A 25,251-nucleotide genomic window follows, 5' to 3' on the forward strand; every position below is an offset into this window, starting at 1 on the left:
CATTGTACCATTGTGGAACAGAATGAATGTGTTAAAGAGTGTAACCATTTTTCAGCAAACTACATCAACCTTTGGTTACCTCTGTGTTTCCTGTGTGTCTTCTGTCATGTGAATCATGTGACAAATTAAACAAACTGCTATTGCTTTCCTTAGGGCCCTGCATCATAATTGAGGATAAGTATGTTACCTAGAGGCAATACTGTGCCAGAGAGGATCAAAATCTTGTCTGATTATTTATCTTGTTCTTGGTAGGGCATTGTACCTATTTTTGGTGTTGTCACCAAGTTCACTTGTGTAGTTCGCCTTGGTGAACACAATGTTGTTGGATTATTCCTCAGTTGGGAACAGTAACTTCCTGAAGCTTTGCTGTCACTATGAGGTTGCCAGTAGAAACTTTCAGGGTCATGCGGGGGCTGGAGACAGTCCCAGCTGACATTGGACAAGAGGCGGGGTACACCCTGGACTGATTGCCAGGGTATCACAGGGCTCATATATAAAGACTTTCAACTATTCATATCTATGAGCAATTTAGAGTCACCAGTTAACCTGTATGTCTTTAGACTGTGAGAGGAAGCCAGAGTACCCAGAGAGAACCCTCTCGCTGAGGCAACAGTGCAATCACTGTACCACTGTGCCACCCATGGACAACTATTGCTGTAATGAAAATGACTGACACAACATTTTTTAGTGCTCTGCCCTTACTGACATGAAGGTGATAGGTAAAGTTAAAGTTACTGATTTTGAGTGGTAATGCCACTCCCTAGCCACATTCAACATGCTGTAAGTATTACCCTCTTTCCTGGGATTAAATAATCCTGTGATGTAACTTCTTAATTCAAAGCTGACATCAGGAGTTGGTTAAAAATGAATAAGTCAGCTCATCACTGAAGCAGTGCTGCAGGTACCAGCAGTTCTGTGGATATGTGGAATATTTCCCTCTTGCCTGCAGTCAGCGCTGCAGTTCATGTCGCTGTGCCTCAATATTCCCTCTCCTTATTTTGTACCTGTGGTCAGTATATGGTAGAACATGTGTCAGGCCTGAGCAATACTGTTGTCCGTGCTGATTGTTTACTTGTTCATATTTAAGTGCCTGGACACAGTGCCGGTGATCACTGTGTTGTTTATTTGTGTGTTTTGTAGTTACAGGCACACAACAATGCCACACATGCTGATACTATCTATTATGTGAGCATCTGCTGTGATGCTTTTGTGCCCACCTGTAAATCAAATGCCCTCTCTGTTGATTTGCCAGGGTTGCAGGGAGGCAGGCTTCCATTCTGAATTCAACAGTAGGAGATATGCTCAGTCTCCTGTCGCAGAGATACAAGGAATTGTTACTGCATATGTTAGGCAGACCACAGGCCAATCTGAAGAACAAGCAGCTCTTGTGTTTTAGCAGACAAACAAGTTGAGATAATGATGACTTCTCCCATTGGGAAGAGATAAAGGCTAGACGGGGAGACAGTGCTGGTCTTTTGAAAAAGAACACAATGTGAAGCACCAGAAGTCATCAACTGGAATTACACTTCAACTTGTATTTCTCACTTCTTTTAGGTTGTGCCAGGCAATCACCAACAGAGGAGAAAAAGCACACTCCCAGAACAGACCTGCACTTCTTTACAATCAAGCTCCAAGCTCTTCAGCTCTCAACAGCGTCAAGCTAGGTAGCTAAGGAAAAAGTGGCTTGATTCTGGGCACAAAACAATAAAGAGTTGAAATTGGGTGGCAGTGGCTGTGCCCTTAAGGTATAACTCGGTAGCAAATTGTCTCTTCTGCCGCATTTCATTACTGGTGGGAGACTCTGGGATGATGTTCGCAAAGAAGACGGAGAAATAGGTCACGGTACAACATTGTGATCACTTGAGACACACTCGAAACTGTTACTGCAGGGGAGATATGATTTGTCCTGCCTGACAATTAGTGAACAATAATGAGCACAGCTAGATGAATATATCAGTCATCATTTTGCTCAAAGACATTCTATAGGAGAATTATCATAACTAATACCTAATACCTTGTAAATTTGGGTATTGCAGGTGCATGTGTTTTGGGTGTGTGCAAGAGGAATGCTTGCGGACATGAAGGTTTGTGTGGGTGGTTGTTTGCTGCAACTGTGACTGTCTCTGTGTCTGTCAGTGTCTCAGTGTAAGATGTAGACATCCATCCAGTTTGTTTTTTTGTTTTTTGTTTTTTTTACCGCACAGATTTGTCAGATTGTTTCCTGAGAGGGTGTGATGGTGAAGCCTCCCGTCATGGTAAAACACATTACATTAGATGAATTACATCACAGCATTCACTCAGATTTGATAAAGGAATTTAATAAACAAAGGAGCGAAGAAAGCACTGATGTTGAAAAAAATATCAAATATATATAATTGTCTAATTATATATATATATATATATATATCACCTTGAAAACTGTGTGTATTTTAAAAAAAGACACAGGTTGAAGAAGAGGTTGAAAAAGTTTAATCTTTTCTAGCTAAAATTATATCTTATTCTGAAATAAATAATAATAAATAATAAATAATAATAATAATTTTCCATTTACATCTGTGAACAAATTATAACATTTTTTATTCATCCACATGCCTACCAGCAGCTTTTTCCCTTCATGTCCTTCTGTATCATGTCACTCATTACAGGACAGTAAGACTCAATCAGGAGGTCCTCATCTAATCTTAGGAGAGGATCAGAGTGCATAATTCATGTCCAAGTCTGGTGTTTTGGATTTCTATCGTCCAGTGCCAGTCCAGCTGGATGAGCAGTGGCACACTGCAGTGGAATCTGACAGTGAGTGCTTTTGCTTTAAAATGGCAACTCTGTGAGAAAAGAGACAAACTACCCTTGGGGCGTTGCTACTCTCGTGAAGTAAGCAATCTGTCCGAGTCTTCCACTCTAAAAATAAACACCAAAGAAAGGGGCAATATCTTATTTATCTCTCAGTGAGTGAGTGCATAATCCCTTTGTTTCTGCTTGTTGTCTTCAGAACTGATGAAAGCATCATAACCCACAGAACAGAACATCGATTCGGTGAGATATTGCATTACTCGCCCCAAGTGAACCCACGTCTCACCGCATTAGATTCAAAGAGGGGGGTTGAATATTTGAAGGACTCTCATACCACTTCACTCAAATTCACAGAATGGAATGAATCTCCGATTACAATGATTGAAGATTATATTTGAAGCATTGGTCCAACTTTTGGGCAGCCCCTTTGTGAGGTTCTGCACGTTGTGTCAGTCAACAGGAAAGAACTGAAATGCACTCATGTCAGAGACCCCTCTTAAATGGGATACATGTTACATATGTCCCTTCTGCTTCATTCTACCTATCCCATGGGGAAGCTGTTTGGTGATGTTGTTGCATTTCTAAGTGTGTCAGTGTATTTTTTCCATGAATCATGCTTATCGGGTATATAAACAGTTAAACCCCCCATCCATAAATGTTCTGTGCTCACCTTAAATCTCATTTTGAAACATGTATGTACTCATTAATCATGATAAAATGCATGGGGGGCTCTGGGGCAAAAAATTGTTGCTGGGTCCCTTACGCCACCCATTATATATGGCAGTTTCATTATTTCCCCAGGCACCTAAAAATCAACCGGTACTCTCAAGCTGAAATGATAAATTGATTAATCAATTAGGCAACTGACAGAAAATTAATTAGGAACAAATTTGACAACAGACACTAAATGTTTAAGGTTTTTTATGCTAATTTATTATATTATGTAAAAGAAAATAACTGTCAGACCTACTGACAGTTGTCATAATCACTGGTTGCAGCCTTGCTGGTCTCGTTAATGTAGTAATGGAATGATACTGCATTGCCCATAGTTTTCTGTGTGGTAATTACAAAAAATGGAAGCAGGTTGATAAAACACAGCTTTATGACTGATGAGCCCAATACAATCAATGTGGGGCTTTTGGGGCCAGTTCCAGGCTATGCCTGGTTAGTAATTCATGTGTGTGTAAACATATCATTACATATGATTGAAGCTCTGTTATACTGTGTTACCATGCATTCATTGATGCTATATGAGTAGTTAAAATTGTTGAAAAGCCTGTTAATAAACATTTAAAATTGTCTTTATATTTGCTCACAACTATGTTATAAACATTTATTTTGTGTTTATATGCAGCTTGTAAAAGCTAAATAGGGAGGTTTAATAAAGTGTTACTGCTAAGTCAAGAGGATGGTTATAGTAAAGTACCTTCTTTATAGCTCTACAGGCATTTCCCAAAAGGTCTAAATGTGTCTTCATTGTGTGTGTGGGAGCTCATTAGCTCCTGGGTTTTTCTACAACTGGTTAAAAAACTGTATCTTCAATCTGTACAAGGTTACTCAAGTTATGAGTCTGGCCCTACAGTATTTTCTGGGGGACGTTTCTGTTCAGTGTAGTGCTTCTTAATACACAAATGATAAGTAGTTAAGAGAGGGAGACAAGATGAAACTTGGGTCTGTAAATCCTTGTCACTGTGATTGGTTTTCTTTGACAAGTTGAGAGGAAAAAAAAGCTCAAAGACATCCCTGTGCCAAAAACACAAATAAAAGTAATTAAACACAGCAACATCATCAATCACCCAACAGTGTGCCTGCCAGGCTGGTCTCTGCAATGAATTAACACCGGGTGGGCTTCTGCTGGCCGGGGTGGCTGGGTGGCTGGCAGGCTGGGCTACTATCTTACCTGGCATTGAGCCAGAGCAAGATGCTTTGATTGGACATGAGAGAACGGAACACACCGTTCACTCAAGGGGACGAGCAGCTGAGGCTGTTTATGATGAGATTATTCTGCAAATAGTTGATTAAATGGATGCACATATATCTGTCTTGGGGAGTGAAGGGATTACACTGGGTGGATTGGGATGTACAGCAAATTCTTTGCATAATATTGATGTGACAGTGTTTCAAGCAAATTTTTGTACTATGATCCTATTGATTAAGCATTTGTGTATGCCCTGGTGCAATATATCACAGTTCCATGCATTCTGTGAATGTGATTCTGAACCCTACATCTGGGTTCCCTGTGTAAATATTACAAGATCCCATGAGGATCATTTGATCATAATTATAGACATATTTATGTTAAGTACCAATCAACTAATCTGTGCATGAAATCTTGCCATGCAAAATACAGTGTTTCCTTAAAGCTTGTTTAATGATGTAATAAATGTTAACGTTAGTTTATCCTCTCATTACATATACATATCTTCATACAGCAGTAGATGAGGGGCTGTCTCCTCTCATTCTACCACTCTGTTTCAAATAACACTTGGGCAAATAGTGAACATCCACATGATAAATGTGATCATTTGATGTCACTCAGGTTAATTAAATGCCCGTCACATCCAACTGGTGATGGAGAGGATGTGATCAAATACTCCTGAATAACCTGTTCTTTCTCTCGCATGTTATGAAAATTAAAAACAGATTTAAGCACCAACTACATACTCATGCAAAGGCCATTGTTTTTGCTCTGTCCTTCACCTAGCAGTGTCACAGAAAGTACATTCTTATGTGATTGTAACATCTTTCAAACTATTCTAATGGTACAAAAAAAAAAAAAAAATTGTTGCAGTCTACAATGTGGGTCGGTCAGTGTCAAGGTGTGCATTTCTTTCTCTCAAGGGTTGTGTGTATGGGGCAACAGGCTAGGTTAGACAGGCAGGTGGGTGCAGAGAAGTGATTTTAATTGTGTCAAAGATGACCAAGGCTGGCAGGCAAACAGGCAGGTACTGGAAACAGAAGAGACAACAGGTAGATGGTAAGAACAGGAGTAAAAGCCATAAAAGCATGAGGGACACACAATGACCTAGCAAGGGACTGGTGGTACACTGAGCAGGGCAGGTCACAATGCCTTTTTTATACTACCCCAGAGGGATGCCAAAGTCAGAAATGTCCTGCCTCTAATCACATTTTACTATATCTTACCTGTATTTTATCTCATTGCAGTAACAACTGTCACTTAATTATTTAATTAACTTTATGATTACTTTATTTTGTGCTTTATTATAAAACATATTATAATAATATGAATTATTAGTATTATTTGTATTATTTCTGCAATGTTTTTAATCTTTAATATTATTTTTAACTGGCAAAAAAAAGAAGAAAAATCAGTGATGTTAATATTGGTAAAACTGTCCCAGAAACTCAAACCATATTTGTATGTGTGTGACATCATCTTGGTTAACATGGTGAGTGGGCATGACATGTGTTGCTGCACAACACAGGAGGAAGTCTTTTTTGGGTAGGAGTTAGATGTGAAACTTTAATTGGAATAAATGGCAACATACTGGAGTCCTGTAACAAGCTGTCATAATGCCTCCATGAGTGGTACCAAATTCACTCCTATGGACAACTTATATAGAGAGAACTTGTATTAGGTTTGACTTTTTCCATCAAAGATGGTAATGAATTATTTCAGTGGGGTAACACCCTGAATTGCAATGGCACGCAGTTTGCCTCCAGCTTTGTTCCAAAGAATGTGGTTAATCAAACTCATAGCTGCTGCTGACATTTAGCTTCCCACAACAGTTCTCTTCAGGGTGACACAGTAATCATAAATTTCCCTGTCTCCCTGATTCTATTTCATACATTTTAACTCTCTTCCTGTAGTCAGACCACCCTGGGGTATTGGTTTGAGGCATACCTGCCCTCCCTCTTTCTGTCGGTTTCCACCCTATTTTTTTCTGAGTGTGAGGTAATTACCTCCCTATGAATTCACTGACAACTAGATCTGCGGCAGATATGATAAAAATAGCTGACAGGGATTTTGACATAATAGTCACATTGTCTCGTAGAGAAAGGGGCTTCTAATGAATTCCGATGAGGCCCACCTCGATAATTATCTCCATGTCATTCAGATGAGGCCAGGATAAGATATTTTGTTTGCTAAGGCTGGCAGTGATTGTTGAGCAAAAGCAACTTGCCACTGACTTTAGGACAACCTTGGTTTGGAGTTTATGATGACTTTGTCTAGACTGTTCTGCTGTTCTGCAAGATATCCTTGAATGATAATCAAGTGTCTGGTCCAGTGGTTTGTCTGTCGTCTTCACCATCGTGCTCGGACATCTTTATTTGCGGTATAAAAGCAGCTGCTCAATCAAATTCCCAGTTGTGGGACTTTCAGAGTTTAAAAGCAGGAAGAAAAATCTAAGATCTGTGAATAAAAAGCTCACTTAATTCTCTGAAGCTTTTTTTTTCTTCTTCTTTTGTGTTGCAAGAGATGAGAATACCTCTGTAAAGAAAATCAACCTAACACCTTTCAGAAATTATTTTCCAGTGTTTTCCAGCCAAAACATTAACAATCCCCAGAGTGTATTAAGAGGACAGCCATGCTGAAGCTGATCACAGTTAAGGACTTTCATCTTGTTACTTTATAGGGTCAGTTTTCTAGCCAAGGTCAGACAGGCTCTGAATCACTCCCTCAGGTATGGTTGGCTACATTAACTGCTTTCTAATACTTAACTGACCTGTAAAAGCTAGAGCCACATGTAGAAAAAAGTGTCCTGGGTATTATGTTGTCCAGGTGAAAAGATCAAAAAGAAGCCATTGGTTGCTGAGCTGTTTACAACCATGAAGACACAAGGTTTTGTCCCTTAAAAACTGCAGCATGAATCTAATCAAACAGGCTACAAGGGTCGCACACAGATCTGCTATGTCAGCCTTTTCTCATCCTCAAGTGAAAGACTTTATAATATGCTGTCCCTGAAGAATTTAATTTGGAGAACAAACCTGCAATTATCTACGTGCATTGTAGTGACGAGGAGGACTATGTTATGGTGCCTCACTTGGCACAGCAATAATTGCAGTTTAGAAAAAGAGTATGTTTGTCATAAATCCTAATTTGAGTTTTACACAGAGGAGGGATGAGAGGAACTGGCTTTTTTAATACAAACCCAACATCAGTGTTGTTGGAGACTGTGTATCACTGAAATTAATTATCTGTATGGCAGGTGGTGAAATGCAGGTATTGGCATCGCTCAGTTTATAATTTAATTTCAAGTGACTTGAAATGACAAGTTGCTTCCATCATATCCCCATTTACTGCAAGAGTTTATTTGAGCCATAATAATTTCCAACATCATGTCTGGAAGACTCCATTATAATTGTCTTTCTCCACATTAAAATTCCTAAAGATTGTGACACTTACACTTTCAAACATTAGATATATTCATTTTGAGGCAATTTCAGGGGTAATGGGTTTAAAAAGGGAGAAAAGTTCTCTTACTAGTGACTTCTTTATATGTTTATAAGTAATATTTTCTGTAGTCTAAAGTCCATTCTGTTTGATCACTGTGCCAACCAGAGTCTTCATGCAATTTATAACATATGTGAGTCAACCCCATATAAAATCCTGATGATGTGTGGTGGATGGATACTCAACAGCTCATTTACTTTCTTATCTCTCTCTCATTCTCTCTATAGAGGCTCTACTCTTGAGAACCAGGATTAAGTGCTGGGCAAAGAAGTGGACTAAAAAAATGAAAAACAGAAAATTAGACAAGAGTAAGCGCCCAGGTCAACTTGCGTCTGATTGGCTAGAGGGACCGCCGACTGTAACACCTGCTTTCATAGATCACATCTGATCTCCTGACAGTCATGGCTGCTTACATAGACATTAATGCAGGTGTTTTACACCTGCATTTTTTTCTAAATGCACTTTGAGCATAGTTGCCAACTCATGAGATAAAGACTGTGTGTGCTCATGTAAATATGCAGACATATAGCATACAACTTGATGGTGAGTACATCTCACATACTGGCTAGAGCGCTTGTGTTGCTAGCTGCAGTGTTGTATACTAATAACACTTCAGGTGCAGCTGCAGACATAGTAGTAGAAGTAGAAACAAGTAGTGAATGTGTAACACTAATCTACAAGGAATCATGCTATAAATGTTAAAGCATTTGTTTAGTGTTTTGTCATTCTGCTGCTCCTCCAGATCATCCTATCTGAACTCAAGACATCAGGACCTCAGCAACAAACATCAGCATGTCTCACTGTGTGAATGATACAGTGACAGTGTGTCACTACTTGTGACATGTAAGGCTGCATGTGTATAACAGTCAGTGCCTCCCACATCTGCAGGACTACTTTGATCAGATCAAACTTTAGGTTTGAGTAGACTGCTGCAGATCAGATGAAATTACAATATTAGGCAAATCTTTTTTTTCAGGTACAAAGTGAAATTATGCCACTAGTCTCTCCCCATTGCCTTTTCTTTCATCCTGACAGAAGATGAATAGTTCTGAAGCCTATTTCAAAAGCATCTGACTTTATACATATTGTAAAAAGTAAAATTCAAAGCAGTGTTGGAAGGGTTACTTTTATAATGTATTTTACTACAGCTTACAGAATACATGCTCTTAAATGTAATTTGTAACACATTCTGTTAGATTACTCAAAGTGAGTGACGGATTTTAAATATTTAATTACGTCAACATCGCCTTATATTATTATTATTATTATTATTATTATTATTATTATTATTATTATTAACATTCTGAATGAATGTGGCATTCACACAGTACTGCTACCTAAATTAAACTGAACCTATTAGTCTGTCTGGCAAAAAGGATGAAGATCCAATTTTTCATTTACCTTTTATTTTCCACAACATTATGTTAGAGTGAAAACCAAAAACAAGGTGAAATAAAACTATGTGAATTGAAGAATTTAAGAATTAAGACTTTAAGAATGTAGCTGTATTCTAACCTATTTAAACTCTATCTGTAACTAAATACAGTCACACATATTTTGTGCTCTAAATATGTAACATGTATTCCTCCCAAACACTGATTAAAAGTACTTTACATATTCTGTTTAAACTACAATATAATGGGAGTTAATAGCAAGCATGGGTGAAAGAAGTATTCACATTTTGTACTTAGGTAAATGTAGCAATAGTACCCTGACAAGATTTAAATTATCATTACTGGTACATTGATGAGGATGTTTGGCGTATATAAAAAAATTAAAACATATATTTTACTGATGTTTTTTGTATATACAGAAAAGGGTAAAATGCTTGAAATAAGTCAGTGTTGATCAAACGCAAATTATGGTAATTCTAGTTTCAAGCATTAAGTTCCTAAAAAACAGTATTAAAATCTTAGTAACAAGTTATAATATCTTATTAAGATAATTAAGGACTGCAATGCTTGAAGTAAGTGAAATGTTCCAACATAAAAACTAACTGGTAAGAAGAAATATCTTGTCAGACAAAAAACAAGCATTGCCTTAATTTAAGATATTTCATCCTACTTAGACTTCACTTTTTGCAGTGTAAGGTAGGTAGAGTAGGTAATGAGATGCTGGATGTAAGTGATAGCAGGTAATGTTTTTTCAGTTGGTCTCATGATGGTTCTGTTGTCTCACAATAATTTAAATAAATACAGACACACTGTTTATATAGCCTTATTTACATTTTAGTGATATTGACCACAGGTGTACTCAGTTTTGTTTTATACTGTTTTTAGGAATAATCAACACACACAAGACTTTCATTTCAGTGTGTCTTTAACATGTATGTTATTTTGTTGATAACACGCTGAAGTAAGCTTGTAAATGTAACAAAATGTGACTTTTACTGAGGAACAGCGCCCTCTGCAGCAACAAGTGGCGGGTCGTGCATTTCACACCTAGGCCTTCACTGCTGTCCTACCTGAATTAATATCAGCATTATGATGTCACAGCTATATAAAACCATCAACAATATACAGAAACACAGTATAAGAGAAGTTTGCATCACAGACAGACAGACATGTCATGAAGCCAGAATAAATACCATCACTGAAGCAATGCTATAAAAACCCAATTAACACAATTCAATAGGTCTCCAAACACTGCAGCCACAGCTGCTCCACACACATCATCTCCAGCAGAAGCATCAATATTAACTCAGAAAATGTCAAAGACGTAAACAATAAAATATAGGTAAAATGTATTTTACTCACTGAAACTGCTGATTATTTGTAGACAAATAAAAAAAACTGCTTCTGTCGAGTGGACATTCTCAGCCCTGAAGTGAATTAAAACATATGCGAGAAATACGACTGAGCAGACTTGACTTTCAGCGTTAGCCTCAATATTGATAGAAAAGGACTTCTTGTTGGAACTGAGATGCACAGATAACATGTTTTAGCCTACACTTGTAGCTATAGATGCAGTTTGCTAGCTCTGACCTGTGCACTCTTTGACCATCCAATCAAATGACATGAAAATGACGACATCATAGTAGGCCTGCTAGATGGCCCCTGGTCTCACCAACTCGAAAGCTGATTTGGTAAACAATTTCATCACCATTTATTTTAAATTACAGTGGCCTGCTCTGTTGATTCTGAAGGCCTCAAGGCAGATTTCTTTTCACTTGGCAACACAGCACTGAAATCTGATTGGATAAAAGCTCTAACATAAACAGACGGAAGCCGTGCAACCAAGAGGAAAGCTAGACTATTGGGAACAGTCTAATACATATAGTAGTGATGAAAAAATATATATATATAAAAATATAATTATCTGATTGTGACAGTGTTTAGCAGAGAAGGCCTTACTGGCCCTGACAGCCCACCATTGTTATTAATTCTGCTGGGCTGATTCAGAACCTGTTACTATTTTAAGGTAAAATAGTTACAGTATCTAGCATAGACTAGCAAAGGTGGTTTTGCTGGTCTATGCTGGTGTTGGTTTAACATGGCATTTTGTGCTGGTCATGCTGATGGTTTTTGCTGGTTTATGATGGTTTTTGCGCTGGTCTTGTTGGTGACCAGCTTAGAGGGTGTTGTCAGTAAGGCAAGTGCTCCTAACATGCATACTTTAATAAACAATGCTAAATTTTGTGCATATAGCCCCTGTTTCCTGTAATGCTATGTTTTGGTCAAGTAATTATTTTGACAGCAAACCTCTAAATCATGCTTCTTTCCTTACCTACAAAAGTCATATAAAAATAATTAAAGGAGAATTAAATCAAAGGAGTGTTTTGATACCTGCAACGTCACCTTCCTGCACTGTTAAATATAATGATGAGAAAGAATTATTAGTGGTCTGTAGAGACCACTAAGAGTAGAGGAATAGGAGTGTAGACACTATTTGGGTTAAAAAAAAAAAAAAAAAAAACCTACCAAAAAAAAAAACATATAGTTAATATCAGACTCAACTGTCCATAGCTACAAATTTGACAAGCTGTGTCTAATCCTTCCGCAAAATGTAGTGTCCTACGAGCTTCTCCCTCTTCTCCCTCTCTGTGCTCTCACTGATGCATTCTTGAAAGGGAAAGAGAGAAAAACTGTTTTTTGATTATTGTTGATTATTATTATTATTGATTATTATTGTTTTTGATTAATTTGTGCACTATAGGTTAAAAAATATATATGTATACAACATTTTGTTCTGAACATGTACTGAGATTGGATCAAATATATTGCAAAAGTCTGCTAAGTCACAAGTATACAAAAAATTATACCTGCATCATCTGTCTACCTTTAATGTTTATTTTTTGAATTTGTTACTTTAAGATGACATTCAGTGTACAGAGACATACAGCATACCTTTGAGGGTTTCAAGCTACGTTGCTAAGGGAGGCTTTGCCTCAGTATGTTTTTGTAGGACATTTCTTCCCGGACACGCTTCTTTCCCTCAAATCTACCATGCCCTGCGCAACCACCTCTCTTACAAAGAATGAGTCCTTTTGTTTGGATTGGATTTTTCACCTCTTCACAGCCAGATGTCTTTTCCAATGTGGATCTGAAAAAAGATATTTTTACACATTATCTCTAAGTCATTAATCACAGCTAAATGCCTATGAACACAAAAAATATAACAGTAACCAAAGCTTGAGATGAAGAAATATATTTATGCATTAAGGACTTTTTCTACTGAAACTTTTTTCAAAAAGTTGATAGGTGAATTGAGAGCTTAAATTAGTTCAAAATTAATTTATATTTGTGGTGAACATAGAGGTATTGCCAAACAAATAGTAATATAGTTCTGTGTGGACTAGGTGTTGGCCATAAGCAATTGTTTAAGATTATTGGAGTCTTTCTGTTCCGTTGTGGTCAAATTGCTTAACAAAAAACATGTTTATTCACTCATTTGATTACAAGTTTTCTGGAGTGAGTTTTTATGCCATACCTAGGAATAACAAAAAGGTGCTCACATGCACACTACTGTTTTAGAGACCAGTGGGGTTGTCAATTGCTGTTGGTGTCACAGGTACAATGACTGGCTCACAGTGTTGAGAGGTCACTGATTTGTTCACCACAGAATGTGGATATGCAGCACAGGGAAGGAGTAGAAGAAAAAGTTCAACAATAGTATTAGTATGTTAATATTGTACTAGATATCTGTCCTTAACAAGACTAAAAAGTCTGTAACAATGACAGCAGCCTTATGAGACTAACATAACTAACACGTACTACTGTGTTTGAGCAGGGTGTGCATAAGACTAACACGACACCTTCAGTCAGGAGACACCATCTTAGCCTGACTGGGTGACCAGCCATACCAAGCTGGCCAACCATACAGGAAAACCAACAAGACTGGCCTAACCAGCAACCATCTTAAACTGGTCTATGCTGTTTTGTTTTTTTTTCATTAAAATCTATACTACTCCATGCAATAACTGTCAACATATTCCACTTTACAACATGTTGGACCACCAGACCAACTCAACCAGTACTGCTATCCCTGAAGCTATGCTGCTAGCGTGGCTAAAAAAGGCATTCAGGAGTTTGCTTCCCTCTGGATAAATAGGAAAAGTAGTACAATTCCCCCAAAACCAAACTTTAAGAACTCTTTGCACCACTGGCTTCCATAAAACAGACATCAGTTATTTGACCTTCCACACTCTTAAGGGCTTTGTTTCTGCAAAGTGGAGAGATGAAGCAAAGACAGCCTGAGGGTAGTAATCCAGTTATGTCTCTCTAAGGTGAAGACAGAGCCTGGATCTCAAGGCCGCGGGACATAGCGAAAGGTATGATATGACACACGCAGCCCTGGGGGTCATTTCCTGTACAGCATAATTAATCTAACATGCCACGTTCAGCTTGTTAACGCTGGTGTTCAAAGTAAAACAAACGAGTGCCACCACACAGCGTCCGGTTCTGCATTGTCAACATGAATGCACTCAAGGATTCCTTTGAGATGTAATGGATAAAAAGGGGCTAGAATAATGAATAATTTATCACAGTGTATTAATTTTATGGTCCACTAGTATCCTGGACAGTGGCACAATGTGTAACATCCTAGTGAAGATTATGCAATTCTCCCTCTTGCAACTAGACTAGCATTTACGCTGTGATTTAAATAAAGAGTTGTTGAAAAGTATGTCTGCATTTTAGCTTGACATCTTACTAAATCACATGGATATTACAGTGTGACATGCTTATTAACACCTTGTTAATAAGGACTCATCAGAATACATAGATGTTATCATATTAGAAGAAGCAGCATAAAATATATTAATTTCCATAGGACATACATGTGGACCTACTTGTGATATGAGAGCTGAAAAAGTTATTTTATTAATACCAGTCATTTTTTATGGAGCCCCCTAGGGACATGGCTGGAAAAAAATGATGGGTGGAAACAACAACAACTTTTATTATTTATTTCAAAGGGGAAACACACACATCAAAATCAGTGGTCAGTGTTATTTTAACACTTGATTTATCAAAACTAACACCCCTAGAGTAAAAAAGTGAAAAAAAGAACATTTTTAAAAGTGTTTTTTATTATTAATTTAGATTTGACACTCTCAGTGTTGATTTAACACTGGCAATTTTGCTGTGTACTGTTTTCTTTACAGACAAACTTTGCTAATTGGGTCAAATGCAGTACACTGGGAACAGGCTGCAATCCATATAATTAATACTGTGGTTAATGATATGGACAGATGATGTTTGCTTTGTTGTGAAGGATAGTCCTGTGCTGAATAACTCTCTCTGCCATGGAGGAGATGGTGCACAGTGACTCCAATATGACCTTTAGGAATTAGATGATGTAGCAGCTTTACATGCTAGTGTTCTCTCCTGTTTTCAGGCCTCAAGTCATGTTTCTTACACTCTCTCCTTCTCCATTGTGTTTCTCGTTTGTCCTAAGTTCTCCCTTGAACCACCCCAAAACATGCACACACACTCATACAGACACACACAAACACACATGGATATAATTGAATTCAGTGCAGGAAGTCTGTGGGCCGCAAGTGTTCTCATTTATCTGCCCACCAACTGAGTCCGATCTAAATCTTTTTACTGTTATCTTTGATTGCACCAGTCTAATGTTTATCTTATGGATGAATAATGGCCACCTGGGAAGTCTTCAACAATGCTAGTGTGTGTGTGTGTGTGTGTGTGTGTGTGTGTGTGTAGATGTAGATTTCAGTGCAGAGCATTCTTAGCAACACGAGCACAGAGGAATTAGAGAGTAGTCCATGATGCATTGGCATGGCCGCTCCACATTTGTATGACCACTCCTGTAGTGTGGAGGGAGAAACACAGCCATACATAAATAGAGACAACAACAACAGTAGTGTCTATTTGTGGTCTTTTTTTAAACTGAGTTACATTTTCCTGAAACCTTACACAGATGCTGTGACCCTTGCTGCATGGCAATTAATATAACCCATGATTAATTTCTTGCAATCATGAAGAAACGAGCCCTGCGCCTTATGGAATGCTTTTAATTACAATAATACAATGCAAGTCTAGTTGAGAATTCTCAACTGCCCTTAGCTAGTTCATTTAGCATAGCCATAACTTAATGAAAGATGAATGCTAATATTGAATTCATGCCATTTAGGGTTCATTATACTAATAAATCTCATATAGTGTTAAATGGCATGAAACTGTTTGGTCAGGTTTCCATAGCAACACTTTATTTTTATCCATGGGAATCATAAAGATGACAAGTAATGAATATTAGAGCTGTATCTGAGCCAAAAAGGACACAAGTGACATGGTATACTCTGGATTAATAATAATAATTTCAGAGAAACTCGTGATGTTCTCAGACTGGCTGTTGTGGGGGTGGGGATGGTGGGTGGGGGAGGCTTTGTGACCTTTCTGCTGATCTGACCATAGTTGTGAATGACATGTGCATTGATTCTTGTAGCGTGTGGTTTGTTCCTACATTAAAGGTGAAAGTGCTGCTATAACAGGGAACAGGGGCTGTCCACAGAGAGAAAGAAATGCAGTAACATCCATACAAACCACAGCTTTAATTTAAATTTCATCTGCTCTCTAACTTTTTTAAAGATAAGGTAATTAACACAGATTTCATGATAATAAATGTGCCTATGAGATCACTTCATACACATGCACTCTTTTTGATTTGAAGATTCCTTTTAATGGCCAATTTAAAATGAGACTCTTTATTTCAGCAAACAAATGCTTATCATGCTGGCAGCTACTGCAAAGAATCCTTGGTTCAGGGATTCAACATCATTGGCGAGAGATTCTTGTCCTGGTGAAGAAGAAACATTGCTGTTACAAGGGACATAAATAATTTTGAGTTCTCATTGACAGCTTGTTACTCAGTCTTTATTAGCAAAAGGGGCCTATAAATCATGGCCTTGGAAATGATTAGCTCAATGTATGAGCTATGGTGTTTGTCAGGAAAGAGTTGAGTGGAAATAAGTGAGACAGTCGGGGATACTGGAGAAAAAATATAGCAGCACACCTGTTACACCGTATATTAATTCATTTAATCTAAAACTGTTACCTCATTATAAACTGGATCTGGATTTTAGTTTTGGATGTTTTCTCCATGGAAAAGCCAAGCCCTAAACCCAGAATCAGTTTTCTATAAAAAATGCACTAAAGCCAGCATTGCTTTGAAAATGTATTCATGTCACACTTGTTGCACAACATAATGAATGCCCTGTGCTCCACCCTGCCTCACTGTCTGCCAGATGATTTTTGGGGACCTTGAAAGTAGTTCCCCTGCAATTTTCGACCTTTTGAAAAGCTTCCCACCTCTGTCTGGCTCCCCTGGGGTTCTTGACAGTGCCGCAGCCCTGGGCATCATCAAAGCCCTTCTGCGAAATCTCTGACATCGAAGCACCTCGTGCCATATTCTGCAGGCTATGCACCCCGACAATGATCGCTCTGGAAATGTCTGCCAGTTTAGCACTGCAGGTAGTAATGGGAGTTCCATTTCGCTTCCCAAATGACCTGCCTTTACTCTAAGGCTTATTTCCTGTATGTCATTCTCTTGGTTCCTGTCAGAGGTAAGCTGACAGTAATACGGCTAACTAACAGCACCCCATGAGGATCATGGGACTAGAATTACAGTTAGGACTGGACACAGAGCTTGCCAGTAACTCTTTTTTCACTTTAGTGATATGGTGAGCTGAACAGAAGGAGCCTCATATATCATGTGTTTTTTATGCAGTTTCTTTGACTTGTATGTGAGAACCTGGTGACATTTTTAATCATCTTTGTCATCATGCTCTTTGCTTTTTATGCCTCTGTTGCACAAAGACCAAAAATGAAGGCAGAGGAGTTTAGGTGATATTGATGCAAATATTTATTTATTTATTACTGAGTTAGTTTTGTTGACTCCCCCATTAGAAAAACAAAGTAACCGCATTCCCCCAGTATCACAAAATAGTCAACCATATTAAGTTAACAGTATTAAAAATCTGGCTAAATAGCCAACTTCTGTCTCAGAGTAAAGAGCTCATGATCGATCAGTGTCTTTATAGCCACTAAATGATGCACTGTGTCTGAGGAACATGATAATGATGAAAATAAATATGAATAAGATCAGATAATGTGCACGATGTGTATGTCTTAAATGTCCATGCCAATAAAGCTGAGCCAAAACGTGCATCAACAAATATCAAAACATGTTACAGTGTTTTGCAGTTGTTTGGAAGTGGCAAACAATCCCACCGGACTACAGGAAATCCAGAGCACAGCCAAATGCAGATGGAAAAAAGGTTAACAAACAGCACTATAAATATGTTCAAATTGTCTTGTTTGATTCAGAGAGTCTTGGAGCTAGATGCCACAGCAATGTAGCACCTTTAAATTTGTATTGATGAGGCTGGCTTTAACCTTGCCAAAAGAAGGGGACGGCGATTACTGGCCACCATGCCACTACGAATGTCCCTGGACAGCGTGGAGGGAATATCACCATGTCTGCAACCATTGGCCAGCAAGGTGTCCTCCATCACCATAGCAACGTTGGTCCCTACAACACCACCTGTCTCATCACATTCCTGAACACACTACATGGCATCCTCCAGCAGAGTTGAGGCATGAACCAGTGCAGCCCAGGTATGTTGTCATCTGGGTCAATGTGACTGGGCAAGACATGTTTATATAGATGGTTCATTGATCACCCCAGAAATCTGCCACTTTATTTATTTATTTACCTTCAAAATACTGCGTATTAGGAAATAAAATACAACATAAAAATGTCTCTGTGACTGTATTGCATCTGTGTGTGTTGAGTATATTCGAGTAGATATACATTGCTGTAACAATCTTTTACAAGTTGCTATAGTATAACAATGAAAATACAGAAGACATAAACCTACTGATAAGATATTCATGTAGTGTTTTGTCTTGAGCATATGTGTGTTGTTTTTGCTCTGATGCAAAAACCTTTTGGAAAGAGATCAAAACAGTTTTGAATGCCGTCTTTGCTTTTGCTGGAGATCTATAGAGTTATGTATTTTGTGTATTTGTATTTTTAAGTTTTGAGAAAATGGGGAAAAAAATTACTGTCAGCGAGCAGTAACCAAGCCCTTGCTTGAAAGGTGGGAGAAAGCTGTTTGCTGCATACACTCTCAGCTAACTGTGGCAGTTGATGCATTCAAATCACTGTGAACTTAAGAACATACATGTATTAGCATTTATAAACACATATTAGTAGTATTAATAACTGAAATCATCCACAGTTCCACAGTAAGATCAATTTCATCCATTAGTAGAACAAATGTTCAATTTATAATGCTAAACTTCAGATATATTAACTAACCAACTAATTAACTAACTAACTTTTTCCTTTAAAATATTTGCATCACAAATATCCACTATTGTAGCTCATTTAGTGTGAGTGTAAGCTCTGACAGAGACACAGGGCTCTATCTGTATATCTGTGTAATCTACATATGGTAAAGCACACTTGTATGACCCATTGTGCTATGACCTCATTTATAACAATGCACATAATGTGGAAGACCACATTATCTGAACCCCATCCTCCGAATATTTTTTATACAGTCCTAATTTATATTCTTAATATTAGTAATGGATTAAATGACTATGTGTACTGCGTGAGATGTTGCTAGTAGTGGCAGTCACCCAATTCTATAGATCACCTCAGTGCTAATTTTGACACATTTTAGCCTGTAAATTTTACTCATTTGCTTTTTGTTAGTTTTAGTTTACTTCTATGCAACAGAATCTCAGACATTTTAGTTTTGTTTTTGTCAAGCAGTTTCAGTTTTCGTGTCTTTGTGTTTTCAAATTTTAAGGCTACAGCTGTTGCCATCTTTTTTGTGTACACCATGGATACAGGTGTCACTCTTGTTTACGTGTTCGTGCACACAGTGTGCATTTGACTCTGCTCTGCGGTAATACAACAAACCGACTGTCCTCAGTAAAACTAGTGATCATGTCAAAACTCTGGAACAGAAATGCGCTCTCTGTCACTCCTACTCACCCAGCATTACCACATCTATCTGTTCTCTCCACAGCAGAGCAGCTTATCATTCACTCTCCTGTTCACTAAAATGCTGCTTATTGTTTGGGTTTAGCTCAAGAGGAGAAGTTAAAACACTGGATGAAGTAATTTCTAGTGAACATCTATAGGATTTAGCTGGTTGGCTGCCAACATTAATTTTGGAATTTACTGATTCCTTTCAATAGCAACACTAATTGAAAGCTGACTGAATAACATTAAATCCACATCCATCCGTTGCATAGTTGGTAAGGATGGAACATGTAGCAACTAAGCCAAACTTGCTAACAAATCAGCCCTAACAACTTTAGAAGGTGAGCATTTGTGAGATGTTATGTTTTGCTGTCCACAGGTAGCTCCAAAAGTCAGTTAATGCACGTTAAAATTCAACATTACCAAAAAAAGAAGTTCCCTGCCCAACATAGAGCATCCAGATATTATGTGACAAATAGCCCCATGTCCCCAGGCTATTACTGCAGATTAGAGAAGGGCTAAACACAGTGGATGAGCCAAATATTTCTAGCCTCTTTTTTTTTTTTTTTTTTTTTTTTTTTTTTTTGTAATGCATATTCATTAGACTGAGCCCATACAGTTTAGTGTGGAGATCATGCTGGGCATTCACACTGAAACTTGGATTACTGTGCTGATATGCAGGTCTGCCTCCCATATGCTCCCACTAATGAGGTCAGACCAAGTCTCACACTTTTTCGAGTGGTCCAGCTGCCTAATAATAAGACTCCATGTTTGTGTATGCTAATGGCCTTGCTGCTAATAATCTCATTTAGAAACCTGCCAACATTTCACCCTCTCAGATGGTTGATTCTGCACGTATCACCATCTCTTTCCATATGAATTTGCATTTTAAATATGACATAAGACCTGTGATACATGACAGGGGAGGGGATGAACAAATGTCAAGGTTTGCTAGCTGGGCATCATCAAAATCTGAGTTGCATTGCTATAGTACAGCTGCTAACAACTGAAGTTGAAGAGGCTCTTATGAAGACAATAATTACATGTGACAACACAAGAGTTTAAGACTTGAATATGAAAAATATAGCAAATATGCAATTTTAATGCTTAATTCTCATTCCTGCAATTGTATTCTCAAAGGCTGAGCGTTTTCACTGTCAGATACAAAACACTCACTTGTGGTGTGTGAAGGTTCTCATTATGTGACTATAAGCCTCCTGAGCTGTCCACACTACAAAGCTGCTTCTGCCTCCACACTTTTAGCTGATACAAGGAATATTCTCATAGTTAGGACATGAAAGCCACTGACAGAATCTACTGATTTATGTGAACTCATTTTGAAAAATCCATATTCTGCCTTTCAAACACTTGTCCTCTACCACCTTGTCAGTAGTAATCCCATTGCCATTCAATAAATGAATGGTGAGTCAACAACTCATGATTTTTCTTTTTTCTGTTGTTGTTGTGGACACTAACCTGTATTGTAACTGCTTAGCAACAATCAATAAAGTACAGAAAACACTAAATTTATGTGAAACAATAAAAAAAAATCTTTCAAAAGCTAATACAACACATGGACGAGCTGGTCATGCATTAGACTGATTTATTTGACCAATCAAGCAGACCCATCATTAGAATATGTTATAGATGGCATTTATCTTGGTTCATCATTACAAGTGGACAATATAATTTGATTGTAGGATGTCCCCAGGATATGCATGTCATTTTCAACACATAGTTGCTGCTGAACAAGAACAGCTCTAAATTTGAAATTGTATTGATTGACTTTTTAATCTCTATTAATAATTCATCAAATCCATGCAAGTATCTTTACATCCAAGAGATTTATGGCAAATATTGTGGGCAGTAAAATTGTCATTACTGCATTGACCTTGACATGGCATCAGCCTAATATGACGAATAAAGAGGAAGTGACCCCAAGTTCACCTCCTGAACCATCCGCACTCCAAATTAATGTTGCTGCAGCAGATGGCTGAGCAGCAGAAACAGAAATAGCAACAAAAATCCTTCAGACATACATTTCATTTTAGACCCTGGTGTTAGTTCGTTCTCACTTGTTTCCAGGCCAAAAAGCATATAACTACATTACTTTGACAACAATTGTATTGACACTTCTCAAAGTAGTGTACGATAAAGTGATTTAAAAGCGGTACCGTAAGCATGTTTCACTCTTTCATCTGATTGGTGGAAAAAGGCAAATACAGCAGGTCATTGAGCTGTTGAAACCAAAATGCTGATTCAGTAAAATACACACCAAGGTTAAAAAAGAATTAAGGGAGAAGCTGGAAAAACATGGCCTTTGTACACATACAGAAGCTGAAAAATAGTCTAAGTTTGGCTGATGGTTTCCCAGACTATCTCTAATAACAATGGCATGTAAAATAAATTAGAGCACCCTGGCCTCTGAAATGGTAAGACATCATGTTATGTTCAGTCCTTGGATCCTCTCCTTGTTCTGCTGTCCTCTATTTCAAGCAGTAACTTAAAGATAATACAGCACATTGCATGAGTTTTAAATCTCCCCTAAATTGCCTGGTTTGCTCCAAATGGAGACAAAACACCCTTTCTGGGGGGCTATTATGATGCCAGTGATTAGTTATTTTCCATTTCATGTGCCCTGAACCATCGCAGATATTCAGCTTCTTGCTGCACCGCCTCATTTTGCTGTCCTTCCTCAGCCCACTCTGATCACCTCATGTTTCACTGTATCTCATGTAAGCTACTCCTGGGTATTATTCACAGCCTCTTTTGCCCTGCAGAGGATTCTGCCACATTGTGTGATAAGGTCTGAAACCTTGACATGGAGGCCCAGAAGCAGACTCCTTCCTCTGCAGGGGAAGAGCACACTGTTCACGTGTGGGTGGAGGTAATATTTGTGTGTTTCTGCATGTCGTGGGCAGCCTTATGCAATGTCTGTGACAGTTTAAAACAAGCTGGTCCAAGCACTAACAGCCACCCAGATGTAGCATCCTTTCTGTCAGCTTCGTTCATACCAAAGATATTTGCAGCTTCATTAGTAAAGTAATGAAAACTGCATCCTCTACATGGGCATTTACACCCACCTTTGTATGTAGTGTAATGCCGACTACAGCAGTTGTGCCTTGTGCATACACATGGGGCTGTAAGGTTCTGAATTATACATGAATTAATTAAATAGATTCCGGAGTTGATTCAGAGAGCACAAAGGAAATGAGATTCCTAACATGAGATGGCCTGCTGCGCTTTTTCACCATAAGATTAGCATTGTATTGCCACTTTCTTTTGTCACTACGTGAATGGGACAATAATAGCTACAATTTCGTTGTCATTAAATAATGAGTGGTAAGAAGAGAAATGTGCTGAGTTCAAACTTTTAGAGGAGATAGCTTGGCCCCTTAAAGAGTATGTGGGGGAGTGTAAAAACATTTTAAAAATTTTGCTTGCAGTAATCACTTGCTGTTACTGATTCACAGTGATGCTCATCAAGTATTTAGAGGTGCTATTTACTCTGCTCCCTAAAAGACCACTTGACATCAGTGATAGGATTCACACAACAAACAAATAAATTATTTCTGATGATGAATGATTGATGAAAATTGTGTGATATACACTTTACATACATTTAATATACATTTTAAAAGTGGAAAATTATATTCTCTATACCTTTCTGCACCTGTTTCCCACCTTTCCTTTTCCTAAAATTAATTTCCCTACTGATTGCCTGGTTGGGGGAGCTCAGCTGATGAGCTGGAATCATGATCTGACCTTTGCCTTGTCTGAGTAGATGAGAGACTGGGGGAGTCTCAGTGACCCTCATTTCCCCTGGCAATGTCTCAAACAGCACAGCTGATGCTCAGGTATCTGCTGGATAATGTGATAAAGTTCATCGCAGACACTATTGCCATGCAGACAATGGCGCAGGAAAATGAGGCAGTTTTCAAAATTGCCATGTAGGATGCCAGAGCTGTCCTCCTCTAGTCAGCAACATTTGTCAAATTCAGATTGAATCAGCGGTGTTGTGCTCACACAGGCGATTAGGGAAAATAGGCTGCAGTTCAGCATCTCACAGCACAGGCAGTCTATACAGCTACTGTCTCGTATTTTACTCATAAGCCTTAGAGGTTATGTGACTCTTAAAATTAATGGCAAATCTGTTACAAGTATGGCAACTATTGGAGTGGCACTGCCTTCATAAGAGTGAAACAGTTTCATTTATGCTCTGGATATTTTCAGCCTCTTGATTTATTGTAAAACAAACAGAGCAGCAAGAGAACCTCTCCAAGAACTTAATCCCTGGAACTGAAACCCCTGCTGCTATTGTTCCAGCTGCTATCACTTCCACTGTAGTATATGCTTTCTCCCTCCATCCAAAATAATGAGAAGTCCCTGCATAATGTACATTTGGAGCTCTTTCAACATTCCGAGTGCCAAGAGATTCATTTTTTTCACACCATGGTGGATCCAGTCTCTGGCACTGTCTAAATTTGGATTCCTACGTTTTGTGGAACTATGCTAATATCTCCCCCAGTTGTCCAATGGTTACCCTGGCCCATTAGTGGCAATTTCACTGTTTGTGTGACTTGTGACGAAAACTTGGAGCCAGCCTGTGAAAACAGTTATTTTCCCATTAACCATTCCAGCACTTTATCAACCCATGGCTGGCTGTGCTCCGAAACCGCACCATCAAACATCTGCAGAAGAAACAATGCAATTATAGAAGCCATCTGGAACAATAACGTAGGAGAATAGATATGATTAACACTAACACAAACAGATGGCAAAGTGTTAGATTGCTGTTCGACAAGCACATAATAGGAGAGAACCTTAAGTCCAATTATCAATGGCAGCAGTCTGCCACTGTTGAAGAGGAAGCCAGTCCTTTGCAGCAGGACAAGGCTGCGGGAACCATTGGAGCTGTCGTGGCTCACTTCTTTCATGGTAAAGCACTTAATGCCACCTTGAAAGGACAAAGCAATGTGCAGGTAGACATAAATGGTTCATCAAATGGTTGGAATATTTAAATGAGGTGTCACTGTGGTGGGCTCTTAGAGGGCCAACAGTATGTGTTCAATAATAGTGTCTAGAGTGGAATGCTGGACACTCACCCTTTATTACACTCCACCCAATAACCACACAATAAATTATCAGAAAGTTTGCATCATTTGAATTCACTGTAAGCAAAAGTGGCATTAACCATTAAGTAATCCTAATGATCTTTGCAACACTAGAGTAGATGATGTTACTTTTCTGTACCTAGTCTTTTGGGAAGAGGACTTTTGGGGAACAAAAGTTAATGTGTCTTTGCAGCTCTGGGTCAATTCCCTGCAGTGACCGACCATCCAAGAAAAGAGAATGGGGAGATGAGTAAGAGTAAGTGGACTGCACTTATATAGCGCTTTTCTAGTCGTATTGACCACTCAAAGCACTTCACACTACAGGTCACATTCACACACACATTCATACAGCACCGCTCTACCTCCTGAGCCACAGCCACCCTTAGAGTCTGTTGTCTCACATCTCCATCTGCATCAGGAACATATCATCTCCCTGAAAACCTAAACAGGTAATGTTGACATATAATT

Source organism: Lates calcarifer, linkage group LG5 (assembly GCF_001640805.2).
Source record: "Lates calcarifer isolate ASB-BC8 linkage group LG5, TLL_Latcal_v3, whole genome shotgun sequence".
NCBI lineage: Eukaryota > Metazoa > Chordata > Actinopteri > Centropomidae > Lates > Lates calcarifer.